We start from the raw sequence: 10,975 nt of genomic DNA, 5'->3' as shown, positions 1-10,975 counted from the left end.
GGGGCAGGATGGTGCACCCCCCCTCACTTCCTCCTCCTCCTGACCTCCTGCTTCTGGCCCAGGGTAGATGATTGTCAGAGGTGGGACAAGGGCCTTGGCCTTGGGTGCTGCTGGGTGGCTCTCTCTCGGCCAGCTCGGGATGACCGTGTTCTCCAACCTGGACATGGCATTCAATGCCAGCGCTTCCTTGTGACAACCAGTGGGGGGGTCTTCCCAGGGGAAAGCAGACAGAGGCCAATGGCTTCTGCAAGCCAGCCCTCCCAGCCTCGTCCTGCTGAGCCCCTGAGGGTATCGCCCCCCCCGGCCCCTCCAGGCTGCACCCCTTCTTCAGAGCCCTCCTGGCCACAGGAAACTTCGAAACCCTTGTGCTATGGAGGACAGAGGCACCTCTTCCCCAGTTGTCCCCTGAGGCCAGGCCAGCACCTCCCCAGCCTCCCAGACTCCTTGGGGGTGTGCAGCTTCCAATCTCTGTCCAAGCCCAGGGACACAGGGCCATGTCACCAAGCTTCACAGCTGCACTACAGCGTGTCTGCAGCTCAGGACCCCTGGCTCTGGCTGCCTGCCAGGGGCTGACCTGGGAGGTCACTTCCCGTGGGAGGGAGGAGGAAATCCAAAGCTCTCTCTGCTCTGCTTGCACCAGTCTTGGAATCTCTAGCCTCCTGCGGTGTCTGGGTGGAGGGGGGTCACACTATCCAGGCCCTCTAGCGCACATCCAGCCGCTCTTTAGAATATGGGCTACTCCCCAGCTCTTCCCATCGTCCCCAGGCTTGAGCCCAAACCCCGAGACAAGGGACCGTCTCATTTCACCTCCTGTAAGGATCTCGGGGACGCGGTGTTGGGAGGGCAGCCTGCGGGACAGCGCATGCCGTGGGGCTGGGCGGGCTGGGCAGTGAACGTGGCTTTGGATTCAGTGGCCAGGGAGCAACACCAAGCAGACAATGGCCAGGCAGCCACCCAGCCAGGAGGACAGAGCTCTGCAGGCCAGGGAGGGGCACAGCGCAGCCCAAGGCCCCCACCCTCTCCCCAGGCTCAGCAAGACCAGAGCCCAGCGTGTGTGAGTGGGGACGTGAGGGGCAGAGAAGAGGCCCAGACCCCCGGGGCCTTGAGGGCCACCAAGAGGAGCTGGCAGGTGACAGGAGGTTTGAGGCAGAGGAGTGCGTGACCCCCCCTGGTAGCCATCGAGGAGAACACACTGGACGCTGCGCCTAGAGATTCCTCGTCGGAACCCCCCCTACCCCGACCCTTGCAATGACCCTCTGAGTCAAGGCACGTGGGGAAAAAGAGGATGGAGGACAGTCACCCACTCACCCGTCCAAGCAGCAGGGCAGAAATGAAGTCGCAGGACCTCTAGACCCCTGGCCTTGACTTTCCCATGACCGTGCCTGGCTCCCCATGGGAAGGACCCTAACTCCAGGTCAGCGGGCTCCCTGGTCCACTCCCTGATGCCACAGAATATCACGAGTAGCTTATGGTCATCAGAGGTCGTTTCCCAGACGGTCCTGAAGGCTGGGAAGTCCAGAGCGGGAGCCAGCGTCAGCCGAAGGCGCCACGTGGAGGGACAGGTGGAGCCGGCGTGCCACCCAGGTGTCCCCTCCTCATCTTACAGAACCACTCTTGTCCTCGTGGGTCCCCACCCTACAGGCCTCACCTAACCCAAATCACCCCAAAATCCAGCAACATGTGAATTTGGGGATTACGTTTCCAATACAGGAACCGTTAGGGGACGTTCCCGCTGTAGCTTTGGGGAAGGGGACACTGCTGGCTGTCCCCGGAGCTGGCTAACGCTTCCCATCATGCCAAGCTGAGCTGGGGCAGGACAAGGTCCCTGCAAGTCCCAGAAAAATGACAAAACTGCAGTCCACCCACCACTGCCCAAGAGCCCGGCCAACCCCATGGACCTGGGTGCCCAAGTCCTGGGGACAGTTCATGGGTGTCCCCCAGACATCTGCCAGGACCCACACAACTCTGCTAGGTTTGGAGACAGCCCTTGCTGGGCCTGTCCTGGACCCACCTGTGCCATGACCCCTACCCGGGTGGTACACGGCAAGGCTGGGCTTGTGAGAGCCTGGGGCCACCTGCCCCTGCCCACTCAGGTGCATCCTGAGGGACGTGGGCTGAAGCAGGGAGCCAGAGAGGAGAGGGACTGTGGCTCCCCTGGGCAGACAGACAAGCATGAGAGCCTGTCCCCAAGTCACTCAGAGATGGCCCAGGAGATGGCCGTGCTCCCTGAAGGGTCTCAGGGGGACTTCTGGACCCAGCAACCTCCCAGCGGCCTGTTCAGCACACCGGCCTCCCCGTCCCTCATGGTCAACCACCCCAAGGGCTGTGGAGCCAAGTCCCTTCACAGGAATCAGGGCATTTCCGTCCTGCAGAGGACTGTGCCTTTGGACCGCCTTCCCCATGTGGCAAGTGGGACACTGAGGCCCGGGGATGTGGATACTCCTAGAACTGTCCACAGTGGACCTCAAGACAAACGTCCACCTCCGTCTCTAAGTATGTTTGGGGGTGTTAGGGGCCTCCTTCCTGGCCATGCTCAGAATGTCCTCTGGAGGCCCAGTGAGGGTCCGCTGGGACGCAGACTTAGGAAGAAACCTAACTCACGAGTGCGTGATGAAGGAGGAGGCACCCAGGTCTCACAATTGTCCACTAGGTGACATGGGACGCTGCCCTGCCCCAGACCTGAGCCCTGGCATGATTTCACGGCCACCAGGCCCGGCTGTCCTGCTCAGGTGCCGGCGGAGCATGAATATTCATCCCCACGAGACGCTGCGCGCACATCCCTGGCAGGACATTCCAGGTCATTCTCAGGATCCATGTCTAGAGTTGGGAGCCGGCGGCAGGCGGGGCCCCAGGCCTCACCGGGGCTCCAACCCCCACCAAGGTCAGGCAGGAACGTGGCCTCCTTGGCTCCTTCCAGCTGAGGCCGGGCCTGGAGGTCGCCTCTGGCCTCTGGCCGCCCTGTGCTCTGGCCAGGCCCCTTCCCCAGCCCACATGGATCACCTCCATCTGTCACACAGCAGGCCACCCAACCCGACTCCCTGTCCTTCCTCCTCTTCCCGCACCTCACACCCAGGGCTGCTGTCCAGGGAGCACCTGTCCTCCCTGCACCCCAAGGTGCACAGGCCTCCTGCTGCTGGCTGCTCAGACCCCCTGGGAAACAGCCCTGACTACACAGGCTGCGGCCGGGCGCCTGGGCAGGTGGCCTGGGTGTTCTGCCAGCGGAGCCCGGGCTGCGGGCTGGACCTCAGGGCCCTCCTGGCTCAGGGCCTATGTCTGGGACAGGGGACAGAGGAATGAGGGCATAAGAGCCCCGGTCAGAGGGCAGAAGGTCCTCCCCTGGGACCTGCTCAGCCCTGGGAGAGCTCCTGGACTTTCAAGCCACACCCTGTCCCCCCCCCTGAGACTGACACCCTGGACGAGTCCTAGAGGAGCAAGGGGGCCACAGGCCGCCTCCAGGGGCAGTGGGGACACCTCCCCCCAGCTGGGACACCTCCCCTTCCACCCCCAGCCAGCGGGCTTCCCCGGGGTGGCTCCGCTGTCAGGACATACGTACTCAGGGTTTCCCTGTCCTCTACTGGTCCCCTTCTCTGTAGGGTGTGGTCAGCGTGCAGGCCCATCCCCATGCCCCCCACTGGGCCACCTCCACCCCCACACCCCACACCACACACATGCTCAGATGTAGGAGAGGGACGAAGTCACCAGGCCAGATTTCTGCTAGCCCCAGGCCTCCTGGGAGGGGACCAGCTCCACCCCACAGCCAGCCCCAGGTAGGACCTGCCCCTCCCAGGGGGCTGGAGCTGAGCAGGGCAAGGCAGGCCAGTGCGGGCAGTTGACAAGGCGGGGACACAGAGGCCCCTCTGGTCAAGAGCAGGACGGGGCTTCAGGGGCTGACGGCCTGTCCACCTGGAAAAGCCAGGCACCTGCTCTGGGGCACAGACTTGACCAAGGCAAAGTCCCTCCCCGTCAGAAAACCCAGCCGTGTCCAAGAGACAGGGGACAGGCAGGTCAGTATGCGGTAAGACGCGCTGTGTGGCCCTGGCGGGGCAACTTCCCTCTCTGAGCTTCTATTCCCTCCTCTATAAACAGAGACAGTCCCTCGACTCGGCGAGATGATGGCTGTGAACTTGACTCTACAGGAGAGAGCACCTCCAGCCCTCAGAAGGCTTTGCCCTCTCCACCCTGCACCCTGGGCAGGCGGTTTCCTCACCCATGATGTGGGAGCCATCACTCCCACCTCCCAGGGCGGCAGTGAGGAGGGGAAACAGAGACCTGAGAGCTCCAGCACCCGGCCTGGCACGTAGTAGGTGCACAGGAAATGCTGAGGGTGTTGTGCTGTCCACACCTGTGGCCCCCAGGACCCACAACCCAGGACTGGGCAGTGCTGAGCCATGGCGACTGGCTTTGCCATTCACCACATCAAAGCTTTTGTTAAAACTTGGTTAGGGTCTATTAATTGCACACACTGATGAAGTTCCGTGTGACAGCTCATTACGTGCACACAGCACGCTCTGATCAAATCCAGCCTCCTTTACCCACCCTCCACCCCCAACCAACATGGGCTGCAGTGTCTCTTTGCTCTGCTGATTCCTATTCTATATTTAAGGGTTTTTTCCCCTTAACTTCCACGCATGCCAGAGGACATGTGGTGCTAGTCTTTCTCTCTCTAGTTTATTTCACTTAACATAATGTTCTCCGTCAATTTTGCTGCAGATGACAGAATTTCCTTCTTCTTCATGGCTAAGTAATACTCCACCGTATACACACCACACTCCCTTTACCCATTCATCTGGTGACGGGCACCCAGGCGCGTTGCGTGTCTTGGCTGTTGTGAACAGTGCTGCGATGTTCGCGGGCTACAGGTGTCTCTTTGCCCTATTGATGGTACTTCCTGTGGATCTTGACCCAGTAGAGATCCTGGATGTCATGGTAGACTATTTTCGATTGTTGGAGGACCCCTGTCCCTCCCCCTAGTGGCCATGCTAGGTCGCATGCCTGTCAACAGTGTGCGAAGCTTTTACAAAGCAGCTCCAGACCCAAAGAGGAGGCAGAAGAGACACAGGGACCTTTCCAGATAGCATTTAAAAACAAGCAGCATCATGTCCCTGCGCAGAGGCCAGCGGTCCCCACACAGAGCTGCCTGGCCCGTGCATGTGTCCCACTCTGCCCCACTGAGCAGAGGCCACCATCTGGAGCTGGCGCTGCCTGGTGCTCAGGGCTTCTCCTCAGGGGTCCCCGGCTCCCCCAGGCCCCTCCTACCCCCACTGGTGACCTGGGACAAGTCCCAATCAGGGCAGAGGTGGCACTGGATCAGCCCAGAGTGGAGCCTGCACCTGCAGGCCAACGATGGTCCTGCAGCGGTGACCACAGGCCATGTCCCACCCCCCCTCCTAGGACAGTCCCAACAGGGCAGCTGCACCTCCCCCCAGCCTCTCCCAGGGTCCAGGGCAGGCAGCAGCCTGCCACAAGGAGGAGGCTGGCTGTGGTCCCCACTTGCGCCCCCCCTCAGCGCCTTGGTCCCTGCCCTCCCGCCCACCCCCAGGCCAGGCTCCTCTGACTTGGGAAGCCAAAACCACGCATCAGAATCAAAGGAATCCGTTTCTGCCTCAGGGAGCGTGAATGCCGGGGCCTGGGGCTGGGGGACCACCTGACCCCAAATCCAGGCCCAGGCGCTGAGGCCCCCTGGGCTGCCAGTGACCCTCCCCTGCCTGTATCCCCTCCCACCAGGGGGCGCCCCTGGGAGCCTCAGGCCTCACCCCGCCCCTGGTGCTGCCTTGCCAGGCTTTTGAGAATCCTTTGAAGAGAAGCAGCCCAGGGGCTCAGGCTGCAGAGCTCTGCCTCCCACCCCAGGGCGTCCCTGAGCAGGGGATGGGGACACAGCTGCGCTGAGCAGCCCCGGTCTGTGTTGCAACCTCTCTGGGCTCAGTGTACATCAGTATGCCAGGATGATCGCCAGGGATGTGGGCAGTGATGAAAGACGGGGGCCAGTAAGCCAGAGGGGAGTCCCTTCCTAGGTGACAGACCCGACAGACCTGGGGCAGCTCCAGATCCTCCCAGGCTAGTGCAGGGCAGGGCCACTCAGGAGTGGAAGGAGGCTGACCTGGAGTCAGGCAATGCCTTTACCAGCTGTGTGACCTCAGGCAAGTAGCCTGGCCTCACTGGACCTCAGTGACCTTGTCTGCAAACTGGGACAATGATGCTGATGTCACAGAGCTACACTGAGGAGTCAGTGGGACAACAGATTAAAAAAAAAAAAAATCACCCAGCACAGCCCTAGCGCGCGGTCGGCCTTCCAGCGCGTTCCCTGGCGGGGAATGCGGCAGAGAGGAGGCTTGGGGCTGGGCACAGAGGGTGCCTGGAAGAGGCCGTCTCCTGCCCCCTCCTCGGAGGAGACCTGGGAACCCGCCGGTCTCAGAGGGGGGTCCTGACTCCGGGAGGCTGCGCCGAGGTCCCGCGCTCGGGGAGGAGGACGCGGGCAGCGCGAGGCTTTGCTGGTGTGGGGCGCCACCTGGTGTCCGGAGAGGGCGAGGCAGGCCCGCGCCCCGTCCGAAGCCGCGGCTCGCGAGCAAGGCCACCACCTGCGCCCCAGCCCCCAGCCGAGGCTCGCTGAGCGCGGTCGCGCAGGAGGGGCACGAGGGGAGGGCGGCACGTGCAGGAGAAGAGAAAGCAGCCGGCTGGGCGGTCGGGGAACACGTCGCTGAGAAGTGACTTCCGTGAGACCCGAAGAAGTCCCCGCGGGTTCTCAGGGCTCTGCAGGACAGCTCTCCAGAAAGAGGAATCCGCCAGTGCGACGGCTAGGAACGCGTCCCTGTCCCCTCAGTGGAGCAGATGACAGCTCCTCACAGCACCTGCATTGCATTGGGGGTCATAGGTCATGCGGAGGTGACCAGTCCAGGGGAGGATGTGCCTAGCCTAAGTGCAAATTCCCTGCCATTTCAGACAGGGGCGGAGTGCCAGTGGACTCTGGTGTCCTGGGGTGGTGGTGGGGGGGGTCCTGGAACCAGTCCTCTTGAGGACTGAGGGACAGCTCTGTGTGTGTGTGGACTGATAGCTCACTGCGATCCTAGATGTCTGTTGGTGATCACAGCTCCCGGCCAGCAGGTTAAACTGCCAGGAGGCCAACTGGGAACTCCAATTCCATAACTGGTGTGCTGTGTTGCTTTGGCTGTTCACTTCACCTCTCTGGGCTGCTTTCTCTCCCATATATGAATGAAGCCAGAAGACCCATTAAAGCAGATGTCTCAGAGTCCCTTTCAACTCTAAGTCTCTTTGTTATTGTAAATGTCACCTCTTCAGAGAGGCCCGCCCTGACCCCCTTATCCAGTGTAGCCAGGGCCCACGTCAGCAAAGACTTCATAGACCCCTCCCCACTGAAGCCACCTACAGGTGAAGCTGTTCACTGCTGTCTGTTCCCCCCACTGTGAAATCCCAGTTTCTGTCTTGTTCTGGGTTTTCTTTCCAGCCAAGAGAAGTATCTTTGCAAGGACTGTGGGGAAATTCGGAGCTATTGAAGAACATAAGAGGGCAACGATCCAAGTTAGTTCTATCAAAGGCTCACTGGGCTGAGTACAGTTGCACACACCCATAATCCCAGCAACCCAGGAGGCTGAGGCAGGAGGATCACAAGCTAGAGGCCAGCCTCAGCAACTTAGCGAGACCCTGTCTCAGAGTAAAACACAAAAAAGGCTGAGGATGGAGCTCAGGGTTAAAGCACCCCAAGTTTAATTCCCAGTACACACACACACACACACACACACACACTCATTGGGCTGCAGTGGTGCCGTAGACCCCGGAAGCAGAGAAACCAGTTAGGAGGCCAGGCAAGGGTGCCAGAGCCTCGGACAGGGCAGCAGAGGCGCAGCTGGCCAGAGCAAGGAGGGGCTAGACTCTGGGCGTATCCTGAAGGTCAAGCCGACAGGATGTCAGGACGGTGATGGCCACATGTGGGGGTAAAAGGGACACATGTGATGAAGTTTGCCAAGTGACATCTGAGCATCCAGGAGGACAGTTCCATTAAATGCCACGGGAGACACGGGGCGGGTTTGCGGGGAGAGTCCCCGGGCTGTTCTACAGATCTGAGCGTCTCAGTGTGGAAACGTCAAGAGGCAGCTGGGGACAGGGTCGGGGCTGAGGGCAGGGCCTGGCGGGAGGGAAAGGATGGCCCTGCGGGCGCAGAGAGCACAGAGCCATGCCGCTTGTGGGAATGCCCAGGGAGGAGGGCGGACAGCGCCTGAGCCCCGTGGGCAGAGGGACAGCATGAGGAGCAGCCAGGACAAGGGAGGGGCCAAGCTCCGCCCACGGGGCGCTCCTGGAGCCTGGAGTAGCTGAGGCTGTCCCCAGCCTGCTCTCCTGTGCCAGTGACAGTGAGTCACCCACTAGGAGGACACTAATTGAGCACCTGCTGCATGCAGCTGTCTGCCTGATGGCTCAGCCACTGACCTGAACCAGACCCGAGCTCTCCCAGCAGGGCTTTCCACCTGGATGCATTCCTGTCCATTAGGGAGGGGAATGGTGGACCTGGGAAGGTCGACCCAAGGTCACGCCACAGGCCAGTGTTGGCGCAGAGAGAGCAGCTGTTGGGAGGCAGAGGGTGGGTGGGAGTGAGCATTTACTGAGCACCTATTATCGACACCCCCACATCCTAAGTGCTCTGCGGTCTGGGTGATGCGTGCTATGGTCCTCCCTCCACAGAGGCCCCATGGAGGCTCTGGCACAGGAGACCTCCTGTGTGAGGGCCGGCCTGCAAGGGGGAGCCGGAGTCCAATGAGACCTCCGCCTGGGCTGCCATCGTCCCTCACCCCAGCCCACCCACACCCCCACAGGATCACTGAGAGATGACGTTCAAAACCCCCACCGAATCAGCCTCCCCTGAACAGAAAGATTATTTTATGACAATGGTATTTATATATACGTGACCAAAACAGATACGCCCAGGGATTCCAGGTGCACCTGCTGTCATGTCCTTAGTGGGGACCGGACCGACTTCTGGGGTTGGCGCACTGATGTCAGATGGGCTGGCTCAGGGCTCCAGGAAAGGCCTCTGGTTCTCTGCCCTCTCGGTTCAGCTCTAGGCAGAGAAGTGAGACGTGTCCAAAGGACAAAGGACAGTGGCTCCCAGGGTAGGGACATGCTTCAGCCACCCAGCAAGGTTTGAGCCAGCCTAAGGGCAGGCAGGTCCCCGTGCTGCCAGATGGGCAGTTGGCACTCCAGAGCAGTACAGCACCACTCCAACCTCAGCCTGGGGCTGGGAAACCAGGCCACCTGCCCTGGGGTGGGGGCGGGGCAGGCCAGCTTCAAACCCCTGCCGCATCTGGTGGTTTCCCACTGTCCCCTTTCTGGGCATTGTGGCCTCTGTCTGCCTCTGTCCCTGGAGTCTTCTTGGGTGCCTCTCTACATCCTGCAGCATCCCTGTTTCCCCATGGGAAAAACAGACCTTCCAGAGGGGTTAGGTAACTTGCCTAAGGTCACACAGCAAGGGCATGAAATGCAAATCCAGGCAGCTTGACCTCATGGGCTAAGTTCTTGACCAGGGAATGGAAATTACTGGACCATTCGGAGGGGCTGCTTCTGAAAATAAGAAATTGATGGCTGTTCCTCAGCGGATGGAAATTACTTAAAGGTGATAATGAGGTCGTCCTGGGGCCTCCATGGGACCTCCCTCCTCCCCTTCCTCCTGGTCCCATTCCACCCGGAGCTCTCTCTCTGCTCCTCCTCTTCCTCCTGGTCCGGGCACTCAGAATCAGCTCTCTTCCTCCAGCTCCTGAAGTTCCTGGGGCCATTCCCCGCCCAAAGAAGACAGGGACGGTAGGAGCCACAGCTCAGGAGTCACAAGGCCTTGGGCTCTGCATCCCTGAGCAGGGAGAAGTCTGGCAATGCCAGCTTTGACCAGCAGAGGGCAGCAGCGGCCTGGCGATGGCCCGGAGGCCCAGGCTGCCAGCGCAGGTGTTTGCAGTTAGGGGCCCATTGACTCATCCGAGGAGGAGAGACCCCCGGGTGGGCGAGCCAGGTTCCCCTAGGTGGAGTAGGCGGCAGCCTGCCATCTATTTCTTCAAAAGGTTCCACCTGAGATGCTGCTTGACCCCAGCTCTGCAGCCGCTGATCCACGGCTGCTTAATAAGAAGCCCCAGCTCCACGCAGCCGCAGAGCTTTCCTTGCAGATGGTTCTGGTTAGCGCTGCAGGAGGCCCAGCGACGACTGAGCAGTCGACATCTCAAAAATTGCTGTGTGACATTCAAAACATTCACCAGCTGGAGCCCCAAACTCCCTCCGAGTTCCGCTGGGGCCCAGCTCTGGAGCCTGACTTCTGGGGTTGAATCCTGTGTCCACAACCAACTTGTCAACTCGGCAGGTTACTTCGCCCCTCCACACTCCTCCTCTTGTTTACAGAATGGAGATCATAATAGATGGTGATGGCAGTGGAGCCTAGAGAATTTTAGAAAGTAGAATCAATAGGACCCAGTGATGGATTCATTGTGGAACTGGGGAACAGGGAGGGGCCAAAGTGCCCTGCGTATCATGGATATGAGAGCCAGGTACACATTGTTCCCATCTGCTGACACAAGGACAGTGGTCCCATGCCAAGAAATGGCCCAGAGAAATCACAGTGTGCATATCAGCCCTGTGAGGAGGCTGGAGGGGAGAACCCTGCCTAACCCAGCCTCACACTAGAAAGACTTTAGCAAGTGGAAGGAAATCGTGATTCAATCTAAATCTGTGCCAAGTGCCGCCACCTTGAATTTCAGGTGAACATAGCCATGTGGTTTGGGCCGTGGGCTGCTGGATAATGGTGCCAAAATCTATAGTTGGGTTAAAATGAATCACTTTGAGGGAAAGATTGACAGTGAACTTGTTCTGATTCTTCTTCAAGGTTGTTGTAACAGTGTCCGTCATCCACACACACACCAAGTACCTGGAGCATAACACAGGGGGACAAACTATGGTTACTAAGTCTCCCAGTGTGCACCAGCTTGTGTGTACA

General features: G+C 60.1%; 1 protein-coding gene and 2 long non-coding RNA genes across 5 annotated transcripts in view; 2 read left to right on the top strand and 1 right to left on the bottom strand.

Moving 5' to 3' along the window:
* Positions 1-3,634, bottom strand: part of LOC125620426 — an 11,838-nt gene extending 8,204 nt beyond the window's left edge. The window contains exons 1-2 of the long non-coding RNA XR_007352083.1: positions 3,554-3,634; positions 1,309-1,506 (exon numbers count right to left, since the gene is read on the bottom strand). This is a non-coding gene — a long non-coding RNA (uncharacterized LOC125620426). The remainder of the gene's footprint in view (positions 1-1,308; positions 1,507-3,553) is intronic.
* Positions 1-10,975, top strand: part of Kcnip1 (potassium voltage-gated channel interacting protein 1) — a 193,174-nt gene that overhangs the window by 102,941 nt on the left and 79,258 nt on the right. The gene's annotated exons all lie outside the window — the stretch shown is intronic.
* On the top strand, positions 3,737-4,466 carry LOC125620428. Its single transcript, XR_007352085.1, has 2 exons — positions 3,737-4,004; positions 4,087-4,466. It is a non-coding gene; the product is annotated as an uncharacterized LOC125620428 (long non-coding RNA).

Source organism: Marmota marmota, unplaced genomic scaffold (genome assembly GCF_001458135.2).
Source record: "Marmota marmota marmota unplaced genomic scaffold, marMar, whole genome shotgun sequence".
NCBI lineage: Eukaryota > Metazoa > Chordata > Mammalia > Rodentia > Sciuridae > Marmota > Marmota marmota.
This window is presented reverse-complemented; position numbering and strand designations above follow the sequence as displayed.